Source organism: Tamandua tetradactyla, chromosome 6, assembly GCF_023851605.1.
Source record: "Tamandua tetradactyla isolate mTamTet1 chromosome 6, mTamTet1.pri, whole genome shotgun sequence".
Classification (NCBI taxonomy): Eukaryota; Metazoa; Chordata; class Mammalia; order Pilosa; family Myrmecophagidae; genus Tamandua; species Tamandua tetradactyla.
The window spans coordinates 76,606,801-76,634,554 of record NC_135332.1 but is presented as its reverse complement, the minus strand read 5'-3'; the positions used below and the strand labels follow the sequence as shown (position 1 = coordinate 76,634,554).

At 51.5% G+C, this 27,754-nt stretch overlaps 1 pseudogene across 1 annotated transcript in view; it reads left to right on the top strand.

Annotated features, from left to right (window-relative positions):
• LOC143686717 (low-density lipoprotein receptor-related protein 5-like) overlaps positions 1–27,754 on the top strand; it is a 58,560-nt pseudogene that overhangs the window by 7,224 nt on the left and 23,582 nt on the right. Inside the window, exons 2-4 of the transcript XR_013177270.1 lie at positions 13,734–14,124; positions 19,338–19,536; positions 26,734–26,950. The product of XR_013177270.1 is annotated as a low-density lipoprotein receptor-related protein 5-like (transcript). The remainder of the gene's footprint in view (positions 1–13,733; positions 14,125–19,337; positions 19,537–26,733; positions 26,951–27,754) is intronic.

Genomic DNA, 27,754 nt, shown 5'->3' with positions numbered 1-27,754 from the left:
TGGAGAAGCCAAGTGGCACATGAAAACCATTTTGTCACCACACAGGAGGCTGGCTCTGGCAGGTGTGTGAGCAGAGCCTGGCATGGGTGCTTTGGCGCTGAGCTTTCGTCTTTCTGCCTTCCCTCCAGATGCCCCGCTGGGGTGTGATGTCAAGAGCCAGAAAAAGCTCATCGAAGATGCTAAAGGGATGGGACAAGGAGGCCCTGCTTTGCATGAGAATGTGACTGCTTGGGTCACAGACATTTTTTACAGAAGTGTTTCCCTGCTTGGCCATTGGCGCAGCCTGGACACTTGTCCGCAGGCTTCACTGACCATGCCATTATCTCGTGGGTGCTGCGGGCTGCTGGCAGCTTCTCTCTTCCCCTGCCTGCAACTTGGGTGAGGGTAAAGTGTTCCATGGGCAGGTGGCTTGGGAAAGGATAGATGAGCATTATCTAAAAGTTTTAGTTTGACTTCAGAAGAAACCCAGAAACTTCTGAGAAGCAAGTCAAAGGTTTGCCACCAGGATAGATTTCTGGAAAATTTCTGGAGTTGGTTCTAAAGGTCCAGCAAAGGGATATTGGGTGGAGTGCGAAAGAGATTTTGTGCTTGAGGAAGTTTTGTTGTTCGGGGGATGTTCTAGTTTACTAGTTGCCAGAATGCAATATACCGGAAATGGAATGGCTTTTAAAGAGGGGAATTTAATAAGTTATATGTTTGCATGTTCTAAGGCTGTGGAAATGTCCTAGTTAAAGCAAGTCTATAGAAATGTCCAATCTAAGGCATCCAGGCAAAGATATCTTGGTTCAAGAAGGCCGATGTCATTCAGGGTTTCTCCCTCAGCTGGAAAGGCACATGGCAACATCTGCTAGCTTTCTCTCCAGGCTTCATGTTTCATGAAGCTCCCCTGGGGGCATTTTCCTTCTTCATCTCCAAAGGTCCCAGGCTGCATGGGCTCTAAAGCTTTTTCAAAAATCATTCCCAGGTGGGCCATGGTGGCTCAGTGGCAGAGTTCTCACCTGCCATGCCAGAGACCCAGATTCATTTCCCAGTGCCTGCCCATGTTAAAAAAAAATCATGCCCTCTTAAAGGGCTCCAGTAAACAACCTCACTTTGAATGGGTGAAGACACATCACTATGGAAACCATCTAATCAAAAATTACCACCCACAATTGGGTGGGTCACATCTCTATGGAAACAATTTAAAAATTCCCACCCAGAAGTATTGAATGAGCTTTTCTGGGGTCCATGACAGATTCAAACTGGCATGGTGGGGGCAGACGCAGTCCCACATAACACGTGTGGGAGGCAGTGGTGGGGCAGTGAACAGGACCCAGGTGGAGTTTCAGATTTCACCAAAAGAGAAGACCACCCCCAAAAAACAAAGAATATATAAGAAATGGGCTCCCCACCCTCCAATTTTTGTCCCTCTCCTTTCCTGGTTAAGGGTGGCTTTTTACTGAAATGAAACCACCCGTGTGTCCCCACTGCCAACCTGCCTTGCTTTCCAGGCTGCAGTGGTCCATTTGCATGTGTGGTTTTTTACCCTGGCAATGTAAATTATCTGGAGAACATGGCTTCCTGGCTGTGGGGTTATGGTTTAAGAAAACCAGAGGTGGTGGCTGATAACAGAAGAGCCAGGTGACAAATGAAGCATGAACTCCTGTGGGACGCTGCCAGTGCAGCTGACCTGTGGGGTCCTGGTAGACAGGGACTTTGCATGGGCACCTATCCAGGGAACTGTCAGAGGTTGCCTGGAAGGGCTGGCAGCACCCTGGGGAGGCTGTCCAGGGCTGGGTGTCAGGAGGGAGGTCCCAGGAGATACAGGGGTCATTTGTCCTCTTGTGGACCTTGAAGGAATGGGTGAGGTCCCATGTACCTGGAGAGGAACGAATGGTGGCCTCACCTTCAGGGCTTGGGAGGTGGCCTCCACTAGGGGAAGGGCCCATGGGGCAGAAGGACATGCAGGAAATGGGTGGCACTGGAGGTGGTGCCTTGTGGGGACTGGAGGTGATGTAGGAAGCAATATCTAGCTCCAGAGGATCCATACTCCTTGTGGCAGTGAGTAGTTGCGCAGCCAGGCAAACCCAAAATTTGGATCACCTTTTTGTAAGGCCAGGGCTATTTCCTCAATCCTTTCTTGAGGCCTTGAAGCCCACCCTTGCTGTGTGACCTTTGGGGCTACCTTGCCCTTTGTATGCTTCAGGATCCTCTTCTGTAAATGGGGGAGCTAGTAGGACTCACTTTGAACTTGAAATGTGAGCCAGGCAGGCAATCTGATTTTATGCCTGGAGCACTGTTTCCCAAAGCTTACGAACTCCAAAGCAGATGCCAAGGTTGGGGTAGCATCGGTGGGGTGTTGGGTGGGGTGACGGGCCCCTCACGTGGCCAGGCCAGTGAGGGGGCCAAGGAGGGGGGCAAGGGTGAGAAGGCATGGGCAGGCAATACTCTTCCCATGGGATGCAGCTGGCAATGGGCACCATTGGGCCTGGGGTGGGAACAGCAGCCGTGCCATGTCAGAGTCCCTCAGCTTTCCCAGACATGCCCTGAACCACCAGGGGGTCTGTGTGCAGCCAAGCTAGGGAAATCCTGAATTTGAAGCCAGAGCTCAGGCTTGGCTACCAGTTATTGGGCCCCCACCCTCAGTGCCAAATGCTTTATGCTCCAGGAGCTGTCTGTGAAGAAGCTTAGGGGACGTGAATCCTCTTGTGCCCTGATTCTGAGCAAGTGAAAGCCAGCTCTGTGCAGGACTCAGATGCCTTCCCTGAGAAGGGTGGGGCAGCATTCCCAGGGGTACAGGGGTCCCCTCGAGAAGGGATGCATCATGGTCCCTGGTCATTCATAAAATGGGGAGAACGAGTGACTCCCCCTTTTGCATGCCTGGGGATGGTAGTGGTGAGGTCTCTGTGGGGTAAACCTGCAGCCAACATGAGTCTCCCCTCCCTGCCCGGGACCCCCTCCCCTTATCCCGTTTTGAGCTCATGAGCATTTCCTCCCTCGTCCTGGGCCCTGCCATCCAGGGCCTCTCCCTGCCTGCAATGACCCCCGCGAGGACACTGTGAACTGGGTGGCAGCCAGTGGCTCTCCCGCCCCAGCACCCGGGCTGGGATTTGGGGAGACCCTGGATTTGCTGTGCCCTGGTCTTTGCCCTTGTGGCACTGCCCCTGCCCCCCCCCCATCCCATGTGACTTGGAGTGATCAGAGGTGCACCCTGGACCCCATGTGCCGGCTTCAGAGACTAGATGGCTCCCGCCCCTTCCCTAGCCTCCTCTCCTTTGCCTGCCCTTTGTTTCTGTCCTGTGCCAGCTGCCCAGAGGACGCCTCCCTGCCCCTCCCTGTGCCAACTCCCTTCAGGTCTTGATACAGAGCCCCAGCGTGGCATGGAGCACCCCTCCAGCTCCTTTATGGCCCCCCTGAGAGCTGTGCAGGTGAGTCACCCTCGGCTTTGCCTCCAGTGAAGGGGAGGGTCCTGGCTTCCTCCTCTCCCTGCTTGCTAAGGGACCCAGGCAGTGCCCAAAGACGTGCTGCCATCGAGATGGTGCCCCAGTGAGAGCTGAGGTTCCTTGGTCAGGGTGCGGTTGGGGGTGGCTGCGGTGGCTGCGTCTAGGGGCCCCCCCCAGTGCCCTGGACACTGTGCGCCTGTGACTCGGCTCTTCTGGTCGGGGCAGGACCATGGGAGGAAAGGCTCAAGGGGACATCACTGGGACACACGGAACATTGGAAGATAAACTCTCAGTGTGTATCAGTATTAAATTTCTCCACCTTGATAACTGTACATGAGGCCGTTACACAAGTGAATATCCTGTTAGCAGAAAATAAGCATGGCAGCCTGAAGTGTTCAAGGAGCATGATGTTACAGGCTACACACATTAAGTGTGCAGAAAGTGGATTGATAAAGATAGGTGGGCAGGTGGATGGATGGATTGATAAATTGACAGATGTGCAGAATGTGACAGCAAATGGTGGCTCTGGGTATGGGGGGGTAGAGTACTGGAGTTCTCTGTATGAGGTTTGTATTATTTTTGTGACTATCCTGGACATTTGAATGTATTTCAAAATACGAAGTTGAATAAATATATATTACAAAAGTAAGAAAGGACCATGTGTGTGAGAGTGTCTTCTAAACTGTAGAGTGCTGTATACACGAGTGAGATTGAACTATGTGAACCACAGCCATTCAACCCTTTTTGACCTAAAAAGGGTGATTTTGAAGGGTGCAGGCTGATACATCATTTCCAGAACCACCAGCTGCAGGGCAGGGCACTGATGGCAGCTGTGCTAATACTTATTGGGGAGTCCCTGGTAGGTGCAGGGGGAACCTCATGGGACCTGTGGAGGGAGGGGCCAGGACAAGCCCAGCTCTGGGGGTGAGCACATGGGGGCCTGTGGGTTCAAATCTTAGTCTGGGACCCTGGGCAGCCTGGCCTGGCTCCCCCCACCCCCCCAGGGGCTCCCCCAGAGCATCAGCAGGTGACATGGAGGGAAAATGACTGCAATGAGCTTTGGGCCTTGGCATAGAGCTTCTGTTGTGGCAGCGGTGCTCCTGGGTTTTGAGCACCCACCCCATACCTGGGCCCAGGTGTGCTCTGCATTGGCCTTTTAAAGAATTGAGGTGGGGAACCAGCCCTCTGCCTCAGCTGAGTCTCTGGCTGTTTTGCAGCTACCCCCTCCCAAACACCTCCTGCTGCACTCCTGTATTACCCCCTTTAATCTGACCAACAAACCACATTTGCTCTTATGTTTTTGTCTCTGAAGTCCCCTTGGCCTGACAAAGGATGCGTCTGAGACCTCAGGGTGCATCTCTGCTCCTGGTCTAGAGGAAACGTAGTCCAGGGTGGGGGTGCCTAGGGGCACAAGAGTGTTGAGTGCTGCAGGGGTATGTGCCCCTCCAGAACCTTCCAGACCCCACCAGGGGCACATACACATCGAGTATTATGTGTGAGGAAGGAGTCACAGGGCATGGGGGGTGCGTTACTGTTCAGGATCACTCTGTGGGGAAATGGGGCTGGGGCAGGGGCTCACTTGCCCCTGGCAGCTCTGCCTCTTCTGGGAGCAGCTGCTCTGCCATTGTTCTGAGGGTCTGAGAGGGATGGTGAGGCAGGCGGGGAGGTCATGGGGGTATGGATGGGGAAGGGGAATTGTGTGGGATGCAGACAGGGGTGGGCCGTGGGGGGTGCAGGTAGGGGAAGGGGAGTCATGGGGGGTACAAATAGGGGGGAGGACTGTAGGGGGTTCAGATGGGAGGGGAGGTCGTGGGGGGCAGCATGAGGCAGATGGGAGGGCCACAGTGGGGAGCTTGACACCTGGGGATGGGAAGGGTGAGGCCAGTGGCTGGGACTGAGCTGCCTGCTCTCTGGCCACCCCAGGCCTCTGGATGGAGCAGTGACATCCCGCTGTGGGGCTGAGCAGTCAGAAACCCAGATTGCAGGTTGGGGCCCACAGCCAGCAGCTCCCAATGGCCTTGGCATCCATGCTGACCAGGTGACTGGAGCAGGGCCAGGCAGGTGGACAAGCTGCTGGGGTCTTGGCTTCTGAGCAGAGCCAGTGCTGCTCCTGGCCACTTCCTCTGCCTGGTGACCCCTTGGTCACTCGGCATGGTTTCCTGGGCCAGGATGACAGACTGGTATTTGGGGTCATCCAACCACTCACCCCAGGGGGCTGGCAGTGAAACGGAATCAATCCCTAAAAGCAAAATAACCCAGTTACCTTCCTGCTGTGCAGCCACGGCAGTCAGGCTGTGCACAGCCCCGAGACCTGCAGAGTGGACGGTGGCTGCATGGTGACCAGCTCTGCTTGGGGTGGCCACAGGAGACCCCAGAACCTGTAACGGAGCTTGGGGTGGACATGGAGAGAGAGAGCAAGGTGGGTGAAAGCACTGGACACTCAGACCTAGGCTGTGGCGGGAGCCCTGGGCTGGATCTGAGGTTACCTTCCTGGGATGGTCCAGTGGATGAGGGTCGTGGCATCCTTTCTGTCCATTGGAAAGAACAGGTTCTTCCACAGGGGATTGTCACAAGCCTGTCCTGCATCTTTAACGTCTCTCCAGAGAGGTGGTGACCCATGTCACCTAGGACACATATGTTACTCAGATGCTTCTGTACTGTGGCACCTTTAGGTGATTTCCAGGTTCTTTGCTTTGGTTTTGGCTTTTTGCTGCCGTGAAGACTCTCCACGGATACCAGTATGTCTGCATTTCTGGTTTCTTCCTTGGAAAATATTTTCAGAAGAGATATGACTAGCTCAGAGAGTCCCTGTCCCAGCGACTAGCAGCCCACCACCGCCACCCTGGGGCCAGGGACAGGCTGGGTGTCAGAGCCCCATGGAGACTTGGCAGGCTACACAGGCCTGGAACCCCATTCCTGGCCAGCCAATTCCATATGCCTACGTGAGTGTTATTGAGAAGTTACCCATTTCCCATGTGTATTGGTGGTCTGTATTTTTTTCTTCTTTGAATTCGTGCTCATGGCCTGTGCCCATTCATGGCTGGCATTGTGGTGGTTTTCTTATTGACTTATGGTTTGTTTGTTTTTCTTAACTTTCTGCTTTGAAATAATTTTAAACTTACAGGACAGTTGCATAAATGATACTAAACCCATTCAGAGAACTCCAGTATACCACACACCCATATACCCTGGTCCCCCAACCTTCTTTTTATAACAGAAGTTGTAGGTTTACAGAAAAATCAGGCAGAAAATAGAGAGCCCCCATATCCCCCACCCCCCATTTTTAGCCCTTCATGTATATGGGCTACGTTTTCACAGTTGATGGAAGAGTGCGGGCAAAGTTGTATCATTGCCTGTAACCCATGGTTTACATCAGGGTTCACTGTTTGTGTTATTCTATGGGCTTTTTAAGATGTTTTAATAATATTTTAAAATCACTTATTTTTTTCATTTTTCAAGTTTTATTCGCATATCATACAATCCAACCTGAGTATACAGACATGCCTCGCCACCATAAACTTTCTGAAGACATTTCCTTTTCTTCCACAATGAATCCATACCCCTCCCCCATGCTCCCTGCCTTTTTTTCTTTTTTAGCTTTTTTTTATTGTAGAACATATATAAAATGCAAAGAAAGAAAAAAGCAATGATTTTTGAAGCTCTCTTCAACATGTAGTTACAGGACAAATCCCAGAGTTTGTCATGGGCTACCATGCCATTGTGGCAGATTTTTCCTTCTAGCTGTTTCAGAACATTGGAGGCTAGAAGGAACAAATGTTTTTTTTTTATTATCACAATTGACTTTTTTTTTGAGAAATAACAAGTATACAAAATAAGCAATAAATTTCAAAGCACAACACAGCAATTAGTTGTAGAACAGATTTCAGAGTTTGGTCTGGGTTACAATTCCACCATTTTAGATTTTTACATCTAGCTGCTCTAAGATACTGGAGATGAAAAGAGAGATCAATTTAATGATTCAGCAATCCTATTCATTTGTTAAACCCTTCCTTCTCTGTATACCTCCACCATCACTTTGATCTTTCTCTTCCCCTGGCCTGTTGACATGTAGTTTTGGCATAATGCCTTTGTTCTGTTTGGGGGAAGCACATTGCAATGTTAGTGATGATTATAGACCCTAGCTTGCACTGATTCTGCTTTTTCCCGTTAAGTTATTATTATTAAAAAATATATTTTTAAATTTTTTTTATTAATCAAAAAAAAGAAAAGAAATTAACACAACATTTAGAAATCATTCCATTCTACAAATGCACTCAGTAATTCTTAGTGTCATCACATAGATGTATGATCTTCATTTCTTAGTACATTGGCATCGATTTAGGAAAAGAACTAGCAAAACAGCAGAAAAAGATATAGAATGTTAATATAGAGAAGAGAATTAAAATAATAATACTAATAAAATATATATATAAAAAGGAAAAAGAAAAAAAACAAAAACAAAAGATACAAACACACAAACAAACAAACAAAAAACCATATTTCAGGTGCAGCTTCATTCAGTGTTCCAACCTAGTTACATTACACTTAGGTATTATTGTGCTGTCCATTTTTGAGTTTTTGTATCTAGTCCTTTTGCACAGTCTGTATCCCTTCAGCTCCAATTACCCATTATCTTACCCTGTTTCTAACTCCTGCTGGTCTCTGTTACCAATGATATATTCCAAGCTGATTCTCGAATGTCGGTTCACATCAGTGGGACCTTACAGTATTTGTCCTTTAGTTTTGGGCTAGACTCACTCAGCATAATGTTCTCTAGGTCCATCCATGTTACTACATGCTTCATAAGTTTAGTCTGTCTTAAAGCTGCATAATATTCCATCGTAGGTATACGCCACAGTTTGTTTAGCCACTCGTCTGTTGATGAACATTTTGGCTGTTTCCATCTCTTTGCAATTGTAGGTAATGCTCCTATAAACACTGGAGTGCAAATGTCCGTCTGTGTCTTTGCCCTTAAGTCCTTTGAGTAGATACCTAGCAGTGGTATTGCTGGGTTGTAATCCATTCTGCCATTCTATGTCTTTTGATTGGGAAATTCAGTCCATTAACTTTTAGTATTATTACTGTTTGGATAATATTTTCCTCTACCATTTTGGCTTTTGTATTATATATATCATATCTGATTTTCCTTCTTTCTACACTTTACTCCATACCTCTCTCTTCTGTCTTTTCGTATCTGACTTTAGTGCTCCCTTTAGTATTTCTTGCAGAGCTGGTCTCTTGGTCACAAATTCTCTCAGTGACTTTTTGTCTATAAATGTTTTAATTTCTCCTTCATTTTTGAAGGACAATTTTGCTGAATATAGGAGTCTTGGTTGGCAGTTTTTCTCTTTTAGTAATTTAAATATATCATCCCACTGTCTTCTAGCTTCCATGGTTTCTGCTGAGAAATCTACACATAGTCTTATTGGGTTTCCCTTGTATGTGACAGATTGTTTTTCTCTTGCTGCTTTCAAGATCCTCTCTTTCTCTTTGACCTCTGACATTCTAACTAGTAAGTGTCTTGGAGAACGCCTATTTGGGTCTATTCTCTTTGGGGTGCGCTGCACTTCTTGGATCTGCAAATTTAGGTCTTTCATAAGAGTTGGGAAATTTTCAGTGATAATTTCCTCCATTAGTTTTTCTCCTCCTTTTCCCTTCTCTTCTCCTTCTGGGACGGGACACCCACAACACGTATATTTGTGCGCTTCATATTGTCATTCAGTTCCCTGATCCCCTGCTCAAGTTTTTCCCTTCTTTTCCCTATAGTTTCTGTTTCTTTTTGGAATTCAGATGTTCCATCCTCCAGTTCACTAATTGTAGCTTCTGTCTCTTTAGATCTACCATTGTAGGTATCCATTGTTTTTTCCATTTTTTCTTCTTTGTCCTTCACTCCCATAAGTTCTGTGATTTGTTTTTTCAGATTTTCTATTCCTTCTTTTTGTTCAGCCCATGTCTTCTTCATGTCCTCCCTCAATTTATTGATTTGGTTTTTGAAGGGTTCTTCCATTTCTGTTCGTATATTCAGCATTAGTTGTCTCAGCTCCTGTATCTCATTTGAACTATTGGTTTGTTCCTTTGACTGGGCCATATCTTCAATTTTCCGAGCGTCATCCATTATTTTCTGCTGGTGTCTGGGCATTTGATCAGATTTCCCTGGGTGTGGGACCCAGCTGTTTGAAAGGTTTCTCTGTGAAATCTCTGGGCTCTGTTTTTCTTTTCCTGCCCAGTAGGTGGCGCTCGTGGCGCTCGTCTGTCTGCACGGCAGCCAGCCCGGGAAACCACGCGTGGAGGCGGGGGTCGCTGGCCGCAGCGGCTTGGGAGAGTGCCGGTCCTAATTACCCAGCTGGCCCGAAACGCCAAGCGTGACGGGAGGGCCCCGCTATCCAACGTTCCCAGTCAGACCGGGGAGCCACGTGCGTGGAGGGGACCCCAGTCGCCAGCCGCCCCGGCCGGGAAAACGCACGCCCCTCGGGTATCTCACCGCAGCAGATTCTCCCTGCCCGTTCAGCTGTTCCAGAATGGGGTACACTGTCTTTTTGGTCTCTGTCGTGACTCTGGGAGCTGTTTCGTATTGTTTCTGTTTCTTTAGTTGCTTTTCTGGAGGAGGAACTAAGACCCACACGTCTTACTAAGCCACCATCTTCTCCGGAAGTCCTTAAAAAATATTTTTAATTCAGAATCTTCACACACATTCATTCCATCCATGGTGTGCAGTCAGTGGCTCACGATATCATCACGTTGTTGTATATTCATCACCATGATCATTTTAGAACATCTGCGTCACTCCAGAAAGAGAAAGAAAAAGAAAAACCTCATACATACCACACCTCTTACCACTGGAATTTCCATCTACGTTATTTATTTTACCCTTTGACCCCCCCGTTATTTATATACATTAAATTACTTTTTAACATCTTACCAGTTACACGTGCCTCTTGTATGTGGGTTAGAACCTGACCCCTGGGCTCTGCGGCTTGCTTCCTGCCTGTGCCCAGCCTGCAAGCTGCACACAGGCTCTACATTTATAAATGATTGATAAGACACTCAGGAGAAGAACGATGTTCTGTGATGTGGTGGGCTCCTAGCTTCCATGCTCCATGCCCACCACGTCCCCTCTGCACATGGAAGCCAGGTGCCCCCCTCCTGCCTCTATGTGACCTTTTGTCACCCCTGGTTCCCTGCCCTGCCCCTGGGCCCTACCTCTTCTGTGGATCCAGGCCTGGCATGGGGACAGTACCCAGGGGCTGTAGTGACCTGGTCTCCGTGGTGTGGGGCTGTCCCTCGACTCTGCTTCTCTCCTTTCGAGCTGATGCCCTCTGCCAGGAAGGCCACAGCCCGGACTGGCCATGCCCTGCACTTCGCCTTCGGGCCTGTCACTGCCTTCTTTCCTGGCACTGAGCTGTGTGCATGAAGGGCAAAAGGGGAGGATTCTGAGCCCACCCTGGAAGCCCTGGGGATGGAGCCCGTCAAGGGGGACCTTTTACCTTCTTTGGCAATGCTGTTGAGCAGGCTGCTTCAACAAACAGAAAAGCATTTGGCCAAGCAGTTTCTAAGCAGTTTCATTGCTGGTGTTTGAACAAACTCTAACCAGGCTTGGGGGCTAGTGCTGGGGAGCGGGTGACCTCCTTTATTCAATGTCAGGCTCAATCCCCATATTTGGCTCTCCCACCAGGCCCCTAGCCCAGGGCCACGGCCGCTGCTCAGACCCTGTTGCAAATATAAACTAGGAGGCTGACTGGGCACAGCCCACTCAGACCTTTCTGGCAGATGCCTCTCCTGGTCTCTGCAATTTTCTCTGCAAAGCTCAGATGGACCCCCAAAGGCAGTGTCACTCAAGGGGTATCAGAGGACCCCCCAGCTTTGGAGTCACCGGACACTACAGTTTCATCCCAGTAGCTAAGTTCTGCCTGAGGCTTTAAAATCACCCCGGGATCCCAGGGCTGGGACCCATGTGCCCAGTTCCTGATGACTCAGGGCCTGTTTGGGGCACTATGCTGGAAACTTCCATCTGGTGAAGCCACATGGAGCCAGCCCCCCACTTTGTTCAGGCAAGCCCCTTATGTGCCCCAACCCGCCAAACCTAGCTTTCCTTTGTTGCTCCCGTGACAGCTTGTGGATGTGTGTCACTGAGTGTTCTGCTCATCCCAGGTCTCTGCCCCATGACCCCTGGGCACTGTGCCCACTTCTACACTCTGTGGCATGGCCTAGCATTGGTGCTCACAGAGCTACTGAGGGAAGCTGAACCAGGTGGTGTGTGGAGCTCATGCTGCTGTATGCCAGCTCCAAGGATCAGCAGGATCAGCGTGTTTGTTCCTCTATCACTTTGCTGTGTGCCTTTGGGCCAGGCACTTAATGTCTCTGCATGTTAGTTTCTTCATCAATAAAGAGGGCATGATTGTACCTTGTGAGATTGGGGTGAGGACTGTGTTTGTTTAGTTGATTGTGTTAGGAGGATTATGGGAATAGGGCCAGGCCAAACAGACTCAAAATGTCCTTTTGTGCATCAGTTTCCCTCAGGGACCAGAGTTCTCTGTAGAATTGCAGCAGTGCTGCTTGAAGCCAGATGGGTTTAAGGAAATATTTTTATTAAGAATATCCGCACACATAGAGTCCAATGATATTATACAATCAATGCCTCACAGTATCATCACATACTTGTATATTCTTCACCATGATCATTTTTAGAACATTTGCATCATTCCAGACAAAAATAAAAAGAAGAAAAGAGAACTCATACATCCCATGCCCTTTACCCCTCCTTCTCATTGACCCATGGTTTTTTAATCTACCCAGTTTTTACCCTTTATCTCTCCCTATTATTTATTGATTTTTATCCTTTTTTTAAACTCATCTGTCCATGCCTTGGATAGAAGGAGCATCCAGATGGGATTTGACACACCCCCGTGATACTCCCCTCACCTTGCCTGGGAACCCCACAGCCTCTTTTGACAGTTTTGTGCCCACACACCCCCCCCACTGGCCATTTCAGGGGGATACTGCCTGCAGGCCCCTCCCTGTGCAGCTGGACTGAGCTGACGGCTCCCTGACATCTGGTTTATGGTTCCTTTGATGTTAGAAGGAGACGGGGATTCAGTCACCATCAGGTCCAGCAGACTGTTCCTACAGATGAGGAAATTGAGGCTCTGGGAGTGCCCCAGGTCACAGAATGGGACCTCTGCCCTGAATCCTCACTGCTTTCTGAGGACGTGGCACTGCCTCTCCACACTTGTGCTCAGCCCCTGGCCACAGGTGCAGAGCTTCCCACCACCAGGCACGGCCTGGGCTAGGGCAGACATTGGGTTGCTGTGGGATGGGCTTTGGGGGGTGGTTCTGAAATGTGAATGTCTGGGTGTAGACAGTGCATTGCCTGTTCCTCATGGGATGGTCCTGTGGGTCCCCATTTGGAGCTAAGTCACTTGAGGTCATCCAATCTGCTCCCTTGGCCTGTTGTCACAGCCTAGCTCTGTGGAGGCCATGGTGGGCTGTGGTGGGGAGCCATCTAAGGAGTCAGGGTGCTTGTGTCTAGTCCTGGCTTGGGCTGGATGAGGTGTGTGGCCTGGGCAGGCCTGTGTCAAATGGCATTGACCTTGGGCCAGACCTCGGCCTGCTGTGATGGCTCTGTGCCACTGAGAACCCACCAGGACTCTGCTCTGTCTCCTGCTCCATGAATGTGGAGACAACAGCAAGGTTAATTGATGGGTGTTCCTGGCCTTGCACTGGGAGCCAAGGGGGCAGGGGGAAGACTAGATGCCTGTCCTGCATGCACAGGCCTTGCCAGGAAGGCTCCGTGGGAGAAGCAATCAGGGTGATGCAGTAATCGGGCTTGGTGTGGCACTGTGGGGGCAGGCAGAGGGGTGGGGGCACATGGGCTGAGCATGTGTGAGGCAGGGCCCAGTGGGTGGTCTGAGGTGTTGCATCTGGCAAGTGGGGCGTGGAGCCCAGGGTCCAGGTAGATCTTGGGTTGCAGCTGGTTTTTGGCTGGGCAAGGGGCTGCAGATGAGAAGGGGACTGCAGGTGAGAAGGTGGAGACAGGTGAGAAGGGGCTGCAGATGAGAAGGGGGCTGGTTCTGAGGCAGTTCATGTGCAAGGGCTGAAGGCCTGGCTGTGTGACTTCCAGATGGTTGCCTAACCTCTCTGGGTGCAGGTATTCTCATCTGTAAAGTGGGGATGCACGTGGTGCCAGCCTCCTGGGGCTCCAGGGGTGCCTGGGGGAAGTGTGGTGGGGGAGTGTGACCTGACTCTGCCAGTCACGGTCACCACGCCCACCCGGTGACAGCCACGCCCTCTGACCCCATCATGCATGTCCCACAGGGGCCGAGTTGGTGCTGCTGCTGGCCCAGTGCACAGACATGTAGAAGATCTCACTGGACACGCTGGACTTCACCGACATCGTGCTGCCCATGGGCGACGTCCAGCACACCATTGCCATCAACTATGACCCACTGGAGGACCACCTGTACTAGACAAATGATGAGGCACAGGGCATCTGCTGGGCCCGCTTGGACGGGTCAGGGGCACAGATGCTGGTCAACACGGAGGTCACTGACCCCGACGGCCTTGCAGTGGACTGGGTGGCCCGCAACCTCTACTGGACTGACACGAGCACCAACTGCATCGAGATCATGTACCTCAACGACACCTCCCTCAAGATCCTGGTGTCCAAGGACCTGGGTGAGCCCCGTGCCATTTTGGTGCACCCATGGTGGGGTAAGGTAGGAGGCTGGTGGGCAGGCGGTGAGCCATGGGCTGGAGGCTTGGGGCGGTAGCAGGTAGGGCTTAGCAGGTGACTGGTGGGTTGGGCCTGCAGCAGGTGGAGGCGGATCCATGGGTGGGGGTCTGATGGATAGGTGTTCTTGCAAGTGGGGAGCTGGGGGTGGCCAAAATGGGGGGGCTGCAAGTGAAGTTAAACAGATGTGAAAGAACTTTGCACAGACCAGGGCTTCTCAAATGTTTTGGAGCATCAGACTCCCCTGCAGGAGGGCTTGTTAAAATGCAGGTGGCCAGGTCCCCCCTCCTGACCAGAGTTCTGATTCAGGAGGCCTGTCTGGCATAAGGCCCAAGAACTTGCATTTCTGACAAGCTCTTGGGCGGAGCTGCTGCTGCTAGTCTCGGGCCAACATTGAGCAGCACTGTGTGTCTGTGGTGTACACAGGTAGGAACCTAGAGACCTGGGATCAGTCATTTCTGTCCCCTAGGCCTCAGTGTCCTCATCTGTGAAATGGAGCAGTTCCCTGGGGTGATTCTGGGAAAGTATTAGTGAGGGTAGCAGTGGTCGCTGGGCACTTTACATGGGCCTGCCCTGAGCATTTTTCTCGCAGGTAATCTCGTCATCCTCATATCACCCCCCACTGCAAGGTGGGTGCTCTCATGCAGCCAGGGAAAGTGAGGCCCAGAGAGGTCAGGCGACTTGCCCAGGGTCTCCCAGCCAGAAGGTGGCAGAGCTGGGATTAGACCTGGCCTCCTGGTTCCAACTTTCCATTTTGAGATTCTGGGAGATTCAAGTTTGTCGGTTGGTTTAGGAGCTTTTCTGAGACCCCTTGCAGCTCAGAAAGGGGTGACTGGGGGGCAACCCAGGGGCTCGTGACTGAGAGCACTGAGCTGGCAGAAGCTAGCAGAAAGATCTGACCCTAGAGTGGGGGAGATGTTAGAGCACTGGGGGATATGACCAGGGGTGGGCTGCATGGTGGGGAGACCACTGTGTGCAGGTGGGATGTAGCCAGTCTCCTGGAGACATCCTGCAGGCAGCTGGAAGGGCAGCCCTGGGAGGGTGGACCACTGGTCCCCCATGGGAAATAGTAACTGAGGCAGCAACAGTGATGGCTGCCATTCACAGTGCACCTGTGGGTGCCAGGAGCTTTCCTGGTTTCTCTTCTGGGGCTGGGGCTGAGGCTCGTGGGTGTGGGTGTGAGAGTGAGAGTTGGGGCAGGATTTGCCCCGGGCATCTGTGCTCATGGCCTGGCCCCAGGGTCTCAGATGGGCTTTCGCCGTGAAGTCAGACAGTGGAAGCAGGGGCACAGGGAGCTGCCGCTAGGGTGGGGGGTCCGAGGTGGAAGGCTGGGGTTGGGGGTGGGGGCTCTACCCCAGCTGCCCCCAGGCAGCAGAGTCACCCCCAAGGAGGGTGAGAAGTGGGGTTGTCCGGGGCTTTGGGGTTTGGTAGGCAGAGGAGCTGGAAGGGCATGGGGCCTGGGGGCCTGGAGACCTGGGACCTTTTCCCGAGGAGCTCGCTCCACCCCTGGATCAGATCTGGGCCTCACAGCCTCAGTGTCCTCATCTGTGAAATGGGGTGGGAGGGCAGATTCCAATGCCCCTCCCAGCTTGGCATTTCATAACTCTGAAGATCCCAAGGGAAATGGGTTTGGCCATCAGGCGGAGTGGGGCAGGTGGGTAATATCGCCTGGTCCAGGGCCAGAGCTCCTGGAGATGGAAGGGAGGAGGGACACACAGCAGAACTGGCCTCTGTGACTCGATTTCCCTTCTACTGAAAGGACTTCCAGGTTTGGCTGCTGGGACCACAGAGGCCACGTGCCTTGTCATGTCCACACGGGAGCCCTCTGCAGACATGAGGCTACCTCTAGCCCCAGAAGGTGCCTCCTGGCAGCTTAGACTCTGTTGCAAACATAAACTAGGAGGCTGAAATGCTTGGACCTTCTGGCAAATGCCTCTTCTGGTCTCTGCAGTTTTCTCTGCAGAGCTCAAGTGGACCCCCAAAGGCAGTGTCACTCAAGGGGTATCAGAGGACCCCCCAGCTTTGGAGTAACCGGACACTACAGGTTCATCCCAGCAGCTAAATTCTGCCTGAGGCTTTGAAATCACCCTGGGATCCTAGGGCTGGGACCCATGTGCGCAGTTCCTGATGGCCCAGGGTCTGTTTGGGGCACTTTGCTGGAAACTTCCATGTGGTGAAGCCATATGAAGCCAACCTCCCCACCCTGCTCAGGCAAGCCCCTTATGTGCCCCAACCCGCCAAACCTAGCTTTCCTTTGTCGTTCCCATGACAACTTGCGGTTGTGTGTCACTGAGGGTTCTGCTCATCCCAGGTCTCTACCCCATGACCCCCGGGCACTGTGCCCACTTCTACACTTTATGGCCTGGCCTAGCATTGGCATTCACAGAGCTACTGATGGAAGCTGAACCAGGTGGTGCATGGAGCTTACGCTGCTATGTGTGCCAGCTCCAAGGATCAGCAGGAATAGTGTGTTCATGGTACTTTGTTCCTCTATGTCTTTGCTGTGTACCTTTGGACTGGGCAGTTATTGTCTCTGTGTATTAGTTTCTTCATCAATAATGGGGAGCATGATTGTACCTTGTGGGATTGGGGTGAGGACTGTGTTTGCTTAGTTGATTGTGTTAGGAGGATTATGGGAATGGGGCCAGGTCAAACAGACTCGAAATGTCCTTTTGTGCATCAGTTTCCCTCAGGGACCAGAGTTTTCTGTAGAATTGCAGCAGTGCTGCTTGAAGCCAGATGGTTTTAAAGAAATATCTTTATTGAGAAATATCCACACACATGGAGTCCAACGATATTATACAATCAATGCCTCACAGTATCATCACATACTTGTGTATTCTTCACCATTATCTTTTTAGAACATTTGCATCATTCCAGAAAAAGAAATAAAAAGAAAAATGATAACCCATACATCCCATGCTCCTTACCCCTCCTTCTCACTAACCCATGGTATTTTAATGTACCCAGTTTTTACTTTTTCTCTCTCCCTATTATTCATTGATTTTTATCCTTTTTTTAAACTCATCTGTCCATGCGTTGGATAGAAGGAACATCCAGATGGGATTTGACACCCCCCCGTGATTCTGCCCCTCACTTTGCCTGGGAACCCCACAGCCTCTTTTGATAGTTTTGTGCACCCCCCACCGTCCACCGGCCATCTCAGGGGGCTACTGCCTGCAGGCCCCTCCCCATGGAGCTGGACTGAGCTCGCGGCCCCCTGACATCTGGTTTATGGTTCCATTGATGTTAGAAGGAGACAGGGATGCAGTCACCATCAGGTCCAGCAGACTCTTCCTACAGATGAGGAAACTGAGGCTCTGGGGGTGCCCCAGGTCACGGAGTGGGACTTCTGCCCTGAATCCTACCTGCTTTCTGAGGGCGTGGCACTGCCTCTCCACACTTGTGCTCTGCCCCTACTCTGGGTGTGGCCTTGGCAGGGAGGGAAGGGGGCACGTGCCAGAATCCCCATGAGCTGTGGTCAGTAAGGGTGGTGCCCAGCAGAGGGCAAGCAGTGTGGGAGGGGTGTGTATATGTGTGTGCATGTGTGTGTGTGCATGTGTGAGTGGGAGCATCGGCCCAGCCACTGGGTGTGGGAGGCAGGCTTCCTAGAGGAGGAAGCATGGGGCCAGGGGCTTTAATGACAGGTCGTTTGTCAACAGGACATTTTGGGTGTGGAACCCAGAGGAAGAAAATCTTTTAAAATTCTGCATCTCCCTTCCCCACCACCTCAGCACTTTGCACACACGTCTCTAAGTAAACCTGAGCTTGAGTTTCAGGGGCTTCCATATAGTCGGGCACTCGGGGCATGTCCAAGTGCTGGCGGGCACCTTGCCTTCCCCACCTGCCTGCCTCAGTTTCCCCAGCCCTGGGCTTGTGAATTTGTTGCTGGCACGTGTCCGCCCTCTAGTGGCGGAATTGGATTACAGCCTCTCAAGCCTGGACTGGAGTAGGAGATCCTGATGGGCTTCCCACCCTTACTTTGAAGGCAGGGCCCACGACCACAGAACCATTCTTCAGTCCCCTGGTTCCCGAGGCAAGAAACAGGCACTGGGGTGTAGGCTCGGCCTGACCTAGGGGAGACTGGGCCGTGGACTGCAGAGGCCAGAACTGGGGGTGTATAAGGGAAGTCCCCGGCTACTTCCTGCTCCCAGATGCTGTGTGATGTCAGGTTGGTCCCTGCTTTCTCTGGGCTTCTCTATTCTAACCAGGCGTGTGACCCACAGCACCAGAAGTGGTCTTGGCTCCTCTGACCTTCTCGATTCTGTGGGTCCTAGAGAAGAGTAAGAGCCTGCACCTGGCTTGGGAGGGAAAGCCACATCCTGTCCCCAGGCAGTCTCAGGAAGCCCCATGCCAGGGTCAGGGAACCAGTCCTCTGGGGTCCCTTACTCTGCCCAAAAGAGAAGTCACAAAATGTAAACACCCCAGGCCCAGGGCTCGGGAGCATGTAGGGAGCTGTAGGGGTTGAGGAGAGAATTCCATAGCCCCTGTCTACCCCAGGACTCCAGGGGTCTGAGAAGCCCCTGGGGCTTCATTGTGGGTGGAGTGAATGGGCAGGGGGCTCCTGGAATTCATGAACCCCACGACTGAAGCTCTAGGGAGAGCATTCCCCCCACCCTGGGCTTTCTTGTGCCCTGAATATACTCTACAGGGCAGAACCTGAGTTTTGATTCTCTGCTGCCCATGGGCTGCCAGGCACTCTAGAGAATTAACCCACACAGGTGTCTGGGGCAGGGGCTTTAACTGTGGAGCAGCACGTTCCTGGCAAATGTGCACCTTTGGCCCTTAGAGCAAGGGCTCTTACTTCAGAGCACAATTGTCAGGCAGCCTGCTGTGCCCCTGCTGTGGCCAGTGTCCTGGGGCTGCCCTCTACCTCTGCTTCCCTCTAAGTTGCTCTGATCAACTACCCTGCCATCCACCTGCATTTCAGGGCCACAGGTGCAGAGCTTCCCACCACCAGGCACGGCCCGGGCTAGGGCAGACATTGGCCCTGGAAGGTGCCTCCTGGCAGCTTACCTGTGGGAGGGGTCCCTAGACAGCTTCCTTGTCCTCTGACCTGGAATCCAAGGGCCTAGAAGGCCAAGTTTGCAGGTGGGCTTGGAGCCCCTCCCAGGTGAGGTGAGGTGGGACAGGCCTGGTATTCGGCTCAAGGGGTGCAGCAGAGTGCAAGGTGCATGGAGCCCTGCCAGTGATGGCTACTTCCCCTTCCCTCCCCACCTCATGTACTGGACAGACTGGGGAGAAAACCCCAAAATTGAGTGTGCCAAGCTGGACAGGCAGGAGCAGCATGTCCTGGTGAACTCTTCCCTCCAGTGACCCAATGGCTTGGCCCTGGATATGCAGGAGGGAAAGCTTTACTGGGGAGATGCCAAGACGGACAATATCGAGGTGAGTCCCCCCAAACCCCCACACTGGCTGTGGATGGAGACAGCAGTTTCCATCTGCAAGGCCCAAGATCTACACATAGGCCAGATCTGCCCTTCCGCGTGGCCTTTTGGACATCAGGGGAGCCCCAGGTGCTACCTGTGCTCTCCCACCACCTGCCTTTGGCCAAATGGAATCCCTGAAAAAGTATTTCACTATTATATACTCTGGCACGTGAGAAGGCACAAAGAAGGCCTGTCACGAGTTTCTAGCATTGTCCAACGTTGTTGGGGAAAGCTGGGCAAGGGAGCAGGGGACTCTCTGTACTCACCATCTTTGCAATTTGTTAGGAGTCTTGAACTAAAAGCACAAAGTTATAATAGAAATAAGCTGTGTGCCCACAGCCTGAGATATAAAACAATCAGTGTGGCCAAGACAGGTCATGAGTTTGCTGATTTATCCCCAAGCATCAAAGACCATTTTTTTTCACCCTGTGGCCGTGTTCCTGAGCAGAGCCACACCTGGTGCTGCACATTTTTACTTTCATGGCTCAAATGGCATCCCATGGATGTGTTCTTTGGTGCTTTGCCCCCTGCTTGCCCTGGAGCCCTGACCAGGCATTGATTTGGAGGGGCCCTGTCCAGCAGTGGTCCGTGCGACCTCTCCACCCCCATCCTGGGGGCCTGAAGTTGTGCCGGCATGCTGGGCCTCTCCTCTACACAGGTGCCCCTCCCTCCCAGGTGACATGTGGATGACCCTCTGCTCCTTGTGGACATTAGCATTGGGGGGTGGGGTGTCCCTTGCTCCAGACCCACACCTGAACCAGGCACCTGGGTGGAGGTGGGGTGAAAAGATGAACATGTGCCCATAGCATTTCTGCATTTCAGGTTCACATGTGCTTCTGAGCGGGGTGGGGGTGGGGGGGCAGCCTCAGGCCATGGAGGGGTACATTGGGCTGGGGGCAGCTGGGTGGGCCTTGGCTCAGGCACTTCACCCACAGAACCCAAGGAGCTGCAGGTTGTAGCTGTTTCCTGTGTTTGTTTTGGAAAAGGGTCTTGTTGCCAAAGGGACTTTGCAGATATCTCGTGAGTCTCTGAGTCGAGGCAGATTCGTGGGGTCCAGGGGAAGGGTACCTGGGGGCAGGGGAGGGACAAGTTAACTGGATTCTGGTGATGGGCATGTGTCCACCTGGTGCTGGGCCGGACATGTCACAGGAATTGCTTTGCTTTACACACAACAGTGTATTTTTTTTAACTGCGGTTGATGCACATAGAATTGACCTTTTTTTTCAACCATTTTAAAGTGTATTGTTCAGGGGTGTTTAGTGCTGAGTATTGTACACCCATCATTACTATGTAGTTCTTGAACATTCTCACCCCCCACAGGCCCATCGTCACTAAGCAACCACCCCTCATTCTCCTCTGCCCCAGCTGCTGACAACCATCACCTCCTCTAATCTACTGTACGTCCCTATGAATTTCCCTTCTTTGGACAACTCACACGAATGGAATCATACAGCACGTGCCCTTTTGTGCCTGACTTCTTTCTTGTAGCGTAAAATTTTCAGGGTTGTTATGTTTCATAGCATGATCAGAACCTCTTTTTAAGGCCAAATAATAACCATTTCCTGGATGTGCCACATTTTGTTTATCCATTCTTCTGTCGGTGGACACTTGGGTTGTTTCCACCTTCAGGCAATTGTGAATAATGCCACAATGAACATGGGTGGGCAAGTTTCTGTTTGAAAGCTTTTTCATTTCTACTGGGTACAAAACTTAGGTGCAGAATTGCTGGCTCGTAGGGTAACTCCGTCTAACTTTATGAGCAACCTCCAAGCTGTTTTTTCACAGCGGCCGCACCATTTTACATTCCCAGCAGCAGCGTGGTGGTGTGGTGGTTCATACTTTTCACACTTGTTATTGCCTGCCTTTCTGGTTTTAGCTGTCCTATTAGGTGTGGCATGGCGCCTCACCATATTGATTTGCATTTCCCTCATGACTAATGAGAATGAGCACCTTTTTGTTTGCTTATCTCACAGTGGTATTTGTCCACATTTGTGAAGCAGACACTAATGTTCAGGGGAATAACCTACCCAGGTCTACGCAGTGAATAGGTGGTCTCCAGGCAGTCAGATTCTGGAGCCCACCACACCCTACCCCTTCTCTGAACCTTTGGGCAAGGCTGATGTGTCTGCATTTTGTGCCTCAGAACACTCATGCACCTGTCCGAGGTCACGTGGCTGGAGAGAAACGAGGTTGGTTTCTGACACAGGGCCCCAGGCCCACCTGGCTCAGCACAACATGGCAGGTACCTGGTGCTGATTCCAGAGTGCACTGAGAGGTTGCTGGCCAGAGCCTGATCTGGTCTGAGGGGTGGGAAGGAGGCAGCAAAGGAAAAAGTCAGAGGGTTTGGGGAGAGGAAGACCGAGGGATGCCAGGGTCCCCGGGCAGCTGTGCACTTTGCCCGGTCCAGGTTCCGAGGGCACCAGGCAGTGACTGAGGGTGAAGATGGGCCACTGAGACACTGCTGTTACAGGAAGTGGGGGCAGCAGTTGCCCCAGAAAGGGGAGTGCATGACAGATGGGGGTCATACAGGGTCATGCTGGCCTCGGTGCCATGCCTGGCATGCGACAGGCACCATAACACTCCAGCAGCTGCTGCTGATGGAAAGGATGCAGCTCCTGGCTCCATCTGCGTGGCCCAAAGCACCAGCCTCCAGGGACAGAGCATGGGGGCTGGGTTCTGTGTCAGGGGCTGCAGTCAGGGGACCTGGGCATGTGGCTCCTGACCTCAGTTTATTCACCCATCACATGGGTTGACAGGAAGTGATAGAGAAGTTCGAAGTCACCATACCCATCACCTAAGGCTCCCTTTGCTCTCATGTTCCCTGCTGAGTAGGGAGGCTGCCCAGAAGCATGACCCTTAGGGGAGTCTCGAGGGCCAGTGCTGCAGGAGTTCTGCCTGCTGTTCCGTGGGCATGGCCAGAATGGCAGCTTGCTTCCATCCTCCTGCTCTCCCCTCTGGTTTCCCATACCTGTCCTGTGTGGTCCCTGCTGCACCTTTGTAATTACTTATCTTTTGCTGCAGAACAAATTATGCCAAACTTAGTGGCTTAATCGATGAATGCCATCTCAGGTAGTTCTAGAGGGTTGGGAAGCTGGGATAACCTAGCCCACTGCTGTGCCTGGCCAGGGGTCTTGGCGAGGCTGCTGTCAGGATGTGCACTGGGGTCGCAGTTGGCCCAGGGCTGGCAGGCTCACTGGTGAGACAACCCACGTGGCCGTGACTGGAGGTGCCATGTCCTGCCATCCAGGCCTCTCTGCAGCATTAGATCCATACAGCATGGCTGCTGGTGTCCGCAAGGGGTTCAGGAGAGAACCCTGGAGGTTATACTTACACATTCTACAGAGATCCTTTTTTAGTTTATGGTGTATTGGAGTGCCTGAAGGGAAGTACCTGAAACTATAGAGCTGTGTTCCAGTAGCCTCGATGCTTGAAGATGATTGTATAATGATATAGCTTTTACAACGTGACTGTGTGATTGTGAAAACCTTGGGTCTGATGCTCCTTTTATCCAGGGTATGGACAGATGAGTAAAAAATATGGATAAAAAGTAAACAAATAATAGGGAGGACTAAGGGCAAAATAAATTGGGTAGATGGAAACACTAGTGGTCAATGAGTGAGAGGGGTAAGGGATATGGGACCTATGAGTCTATATTTCTTTTTCTGGAGTGATGCATAATGTTCTAAAAATGATCATGGTGATGAATACACAACTCTGTGATGATATTGTGAGCCACTGATTGTACATTGTGAATGGACTGTATGTGTGTGAAGATTACTCAACCAAAATAATAAAAAAAGTGCAAGTGAGCCAGGTGGAAGTTGCAGCTTCTTTATAAACCACACATGTATGCACTGTTTGTGTGTGTGCACTGGGCCTCACCAGCCACATGGAGTTGTCAGGAGTCCAGGCTGCTTGGTGTCTCGCCTGCAGTTTACACACCCCTTTACGGCCTTTTGTTCAGGAGGGAAGTGCTCCAGGTTCACATAGCCACTTCCGGGTGGCTATGTCCCACCCTGGGCCAGAGGCTGACCCTTGGGACATAGAGAGAAGCCAAAGGCCAAGAGAGAGCAAGGCTGCCACTTGGGGTTCCTTTGCCACCTGACTTGACCATTTCATCTTAAGATATAACTCCTTGGGCCTAATGTCCTTTCCTGAAAAATGAGTTTGTGGGGCCTTCTAGAACAGGGGTTGAAAACTGCAGCCTCCGGGCCACATTCAGCCTGCCACATGCTTTTGTAGCACTGGTGAGCTGAAAGTGGTTCTTACCTTCTTAAATGGCTGAAAAAAAATCAGAAGAATATATTTCATGACATCTGAAGAATTATGACTTTCTAATTTCAGTGTTCATAAATAAAATTTTATTGGAACACCAGCCGAGCTCATTTGCTTATGCCTTCTCTGTAATTGTATTGTGCTACAGAGACTGAATGACTGCAAAAGGGTATTTCCTACCCTGCCCTTTATGGGGAGAGTTTGTTGAGCTCCGGTCTACAAGAGTCATCTCCAATCCTGTCCTGGTCCCCAAGTTTGATCCTGTTTTTTCTTCCCCCCATTTTCTCTTGCTACTCAGTACCCTCCTGGTGCTGGAACAGGCCCAGGCTCTATGTGTTGCCTGTTTACCCATCATTCCTGTTCAGGGATCTTTGGAGCAGCCTTGCTCCAGAAAAGGTGGCAGTCTGCTAAGTTGGGTGCTGCAGAACCCAGAATTTTGACACATGGGTGCTCCCTGCAGTCAGACAGACAGACCCACTTGCCAGGCTCTGGGACTCGGAGATGTGGCTACAGTCAAGTTATTTCTCACAGATGTGCAGCATCTGGTCAGGGTGTGCTGCACGTGGTCACGGAAGGACCCCTTTGGGTTCAGGCGTTTTCTCGAGGGTGGGAGCTGTGGAGAGGGGCTTGTGGCAGCCCCAGTGCTTGGCCAGGTTGGAGAGCCCACTAATTGCTAAATGGGAGGCCCTGAATGAGGGCTTTCAGGGTGCCTTGGAGGTTTTGGGTGAATCCTCTGCCAATCTGAGGGTGTGCTGCCAGCTGGAATCCCCAAGGCCATGACCTGCACTGCCCTGGGGCTGAGCAGGAGCAGGGAAGTGACTGCCAGCCCTCGGCCATGTGTCCTTCATGTCACTCACTTTCCCTACTCATGACTGGTCATTTCATTCTTCAAGAAAATGCAGAAATAGAGAAAGAAGAGAGAAACCTGCCAAAACACCATTACTGACACTTTGGTGTCCTGACTGGGGTCTCTTTTCTTGGGGTGGGTGTTTTTTCTGCATTAATAACACACTGCATCTGGGGTCCCTTCCCCCACTGCATTCCAAGTTGAGGAGTTGGCAGGGGTCCGAGGCTGCCTCGAAGGGACTGTGGGTTCTGGTGGAAACTCCTCACCTTCTCCAGTCCTTGGGTCCTCAGCTGGAGCCTAGATCCTTCTCTGGGTGGGTTTTGTGCTCGCCTGTTGAGGCCCCACCTCTGAGGCCCCACATGGGACTCACCTCTCTGTAGGAGCTTGGGGAGGCAGGGTGCAGAGGGAGCTGGCATCCCAGACTATCCTGGTGAGAGGGGCTTTGGGGAGTTAATACCATCATCTGGTGTGTGCCGAGAACACAGAAACTGGAATCATTTGGTCACCACCATTTGTGTGTGACAGGATCCTCTAATGCAGGCTTCTCACATGGACTGCTCATTAGAACACATGTGGGGAGTTTAAGAACCACCCCCTCCCCATCCTGTCCCTGGGCCCTTGGCCTTCACAGAGTCTGATTTTATTGCTGCAGGGTAGAGTCCAAGCATCTTCTTTGTTTTGTTAAGTTCCCTGGGTGACTTTATCCCAGGCTCGCCCCACCTCCTGAGTTACAGGTGGAGACACTCAGGTCTGTGAAGGTGCAGGGGTCACCCATGGGGGAGAGCTGGCTGCCACCCCTTCCTGTTCACTTGGCAGTTTTTTTCTCAACAACCGAGAACCAACATCATCTCTGCTAACCATCCATGCCTTTGGCCTAGTTCGTATTTTTGCCACTTCCTCTCTCACAATTCACAGTGAAGATTTGTAGGCTTTCTGATGAAGGAAATGTAATCTGGCTGCAGGAGGCCTGCTGAGCCTTGCCTTAAATTGTCTCTTTCCTCCTGCTCTCAGAGCTGTGGGATTGGATGTTCTGTTTCTGTTGTTTTTATTAAGACTTCCTTTTAACACAACTTATAATGGACTATCTCATCAGAATCCCATCTTGCCCTATTTGTCTGTCTTGGTCTGTTAAGATATATTTAAGACACTCTGTTAAGACATATTTACATTTGACAATATTTTCCTATGTCTGTGGTTTTTGTGGGTGTTGCTTTTAATCAGCATTGACTCTTTGAGGAAAAGATTTAGCTCCTGTGGATTGAAGTAAACAGCCAATAAATAATGTGTCTGGTGGAGGAAAGCGTCTTAGACCTATGGGCTCAGATGGAGAACAGGAAGAGCTCTTACAGTTCATCTTGTTCTTGTATGTGTAAGAAATTAATCTGCAGAGAAGAGGAGAAAGCTTCCCCTGGGTCCAGTGATGAATTTGTAACCTAGACTTTCTTCCATGTTGAGGATGTAATATGGATACTGCCAATGCTGCACCCAGGGCAGGCATTGCCAGTCAATCCCAGAACTCCTTCCTGCACCTGGGGCAGGCATTGCCAGTCAATCCCAGAACTCCTTCCTGCACCTGGGGCAGGCATTGCCAGTCAATCCCAGAACTCCTTCCTGCACCCAGGGCAGGCATTGTCAGTCAGTCCCAGAACTCCTTCCTGTGACCCCCAGCTGAGACTCCCTTCTTGATATTCCAGGTAGCCACTCACTACCAGATGCTCAATTACAGAAAGGGAGGGGATGCCTTGTTGCTTTACCTGTTACAAACTAAGCTGCCCATCCATCACACTCGGCATCTAGACCCAGATAGGGGTGGCTGGAGAAAGGACCCTCGACTAGTTGCCATTGCTACTCTGTCAGCCGAGATGACAGGCATCATAACAAAAATGTCAGTAGCCTGGCAAAATACAGGTGAAAGTGAGGCCCTGGGAACTGAAACCTTCCTGCTGCAGGCTGCTCAGGCCCCAGGCCACTTCCAGGGAGGCTCTCTTTGGAGTGACCCCAGCTGGACCAGAGCCATGTCTCCCCATCTCACAGGTGATCAACGTCAATGGGACAAAGAGGCAGACCCTCCTGGAGGACAAGCTCCCACACATGTTCGGGTTCACCCTGCTGGGCTACTTCCTCTACTTGACTGACTGTCAGAGGAGAAGCATCGAGCAGGTGCACAAGATCAAGGCAAGCCGAGACGTCATCATAGACTAGCTGCCTGACCTGATGGGACTCAAAGTGGTGAACGTGGTCAAAGTCATGGGTGAGTCTTGGGCAGCTGCTGGGGAAGGAAGAAGTGACGGGCTTATGGGTGGCCCAGGTGGGGCCCGACCTGGGGCTCAAGAGGCCAGCCTGGGGGTGTTCTGTATCAGGGACTGGGAGGAGAAGGGATAGCTAGGAGAGGAAATAGTAACAATGTCTAGTTAAAGACAGCAGTGGGCCAGGGTGATCTGTTGGCCAGGGGTATTGATGGGGTTGTGCCTATTGACTGGGGCTATTGCTTAAAATTGAAATAAGAGCAATGTAATTTATATAAGGCTAACATTGGTGGTTGCCTACTGTGTCCCACACCTCCGGCCTAGTGCCGTGCTCTAACTTCCTCAGAGCAGGCCTTTATGCTAAGTGCAGTGGTTACCCCATTTAATAAGCCCTTGGAGACAGGCCTGGACACACAGCTGATGGCTGAGCTCAGGCCCCCACGCAGGTCTGTCCTGACCTCTGTCCCAGCCTCACCACTGGGCTCTCCTGTGATTGCTATCCACAATGGCTAGACTTGGACCCCCAGACCCACGCCTTTCATCTGAAAGACAGGATGTGCCCAAAAACTCTTGTGGGAGTTACTTGTTTAACAGAATCGCATGTCTCTTTATGAAAAGGATACAAAATTCAGATCATTTGGCTACACTGGGGAGATCTGGGTCCTGTGGGGTGGGGAGATGGAACTGAACTCCAGGAAGGCAGGGACTGTATTCCACAAGAATCTGCAGCTCCCACATCATGGGAACTCAGTAATTCTTTGTTGAAGGAATGAATGAATGAAAGATGAATTAATGCAGAAGACCCAAGG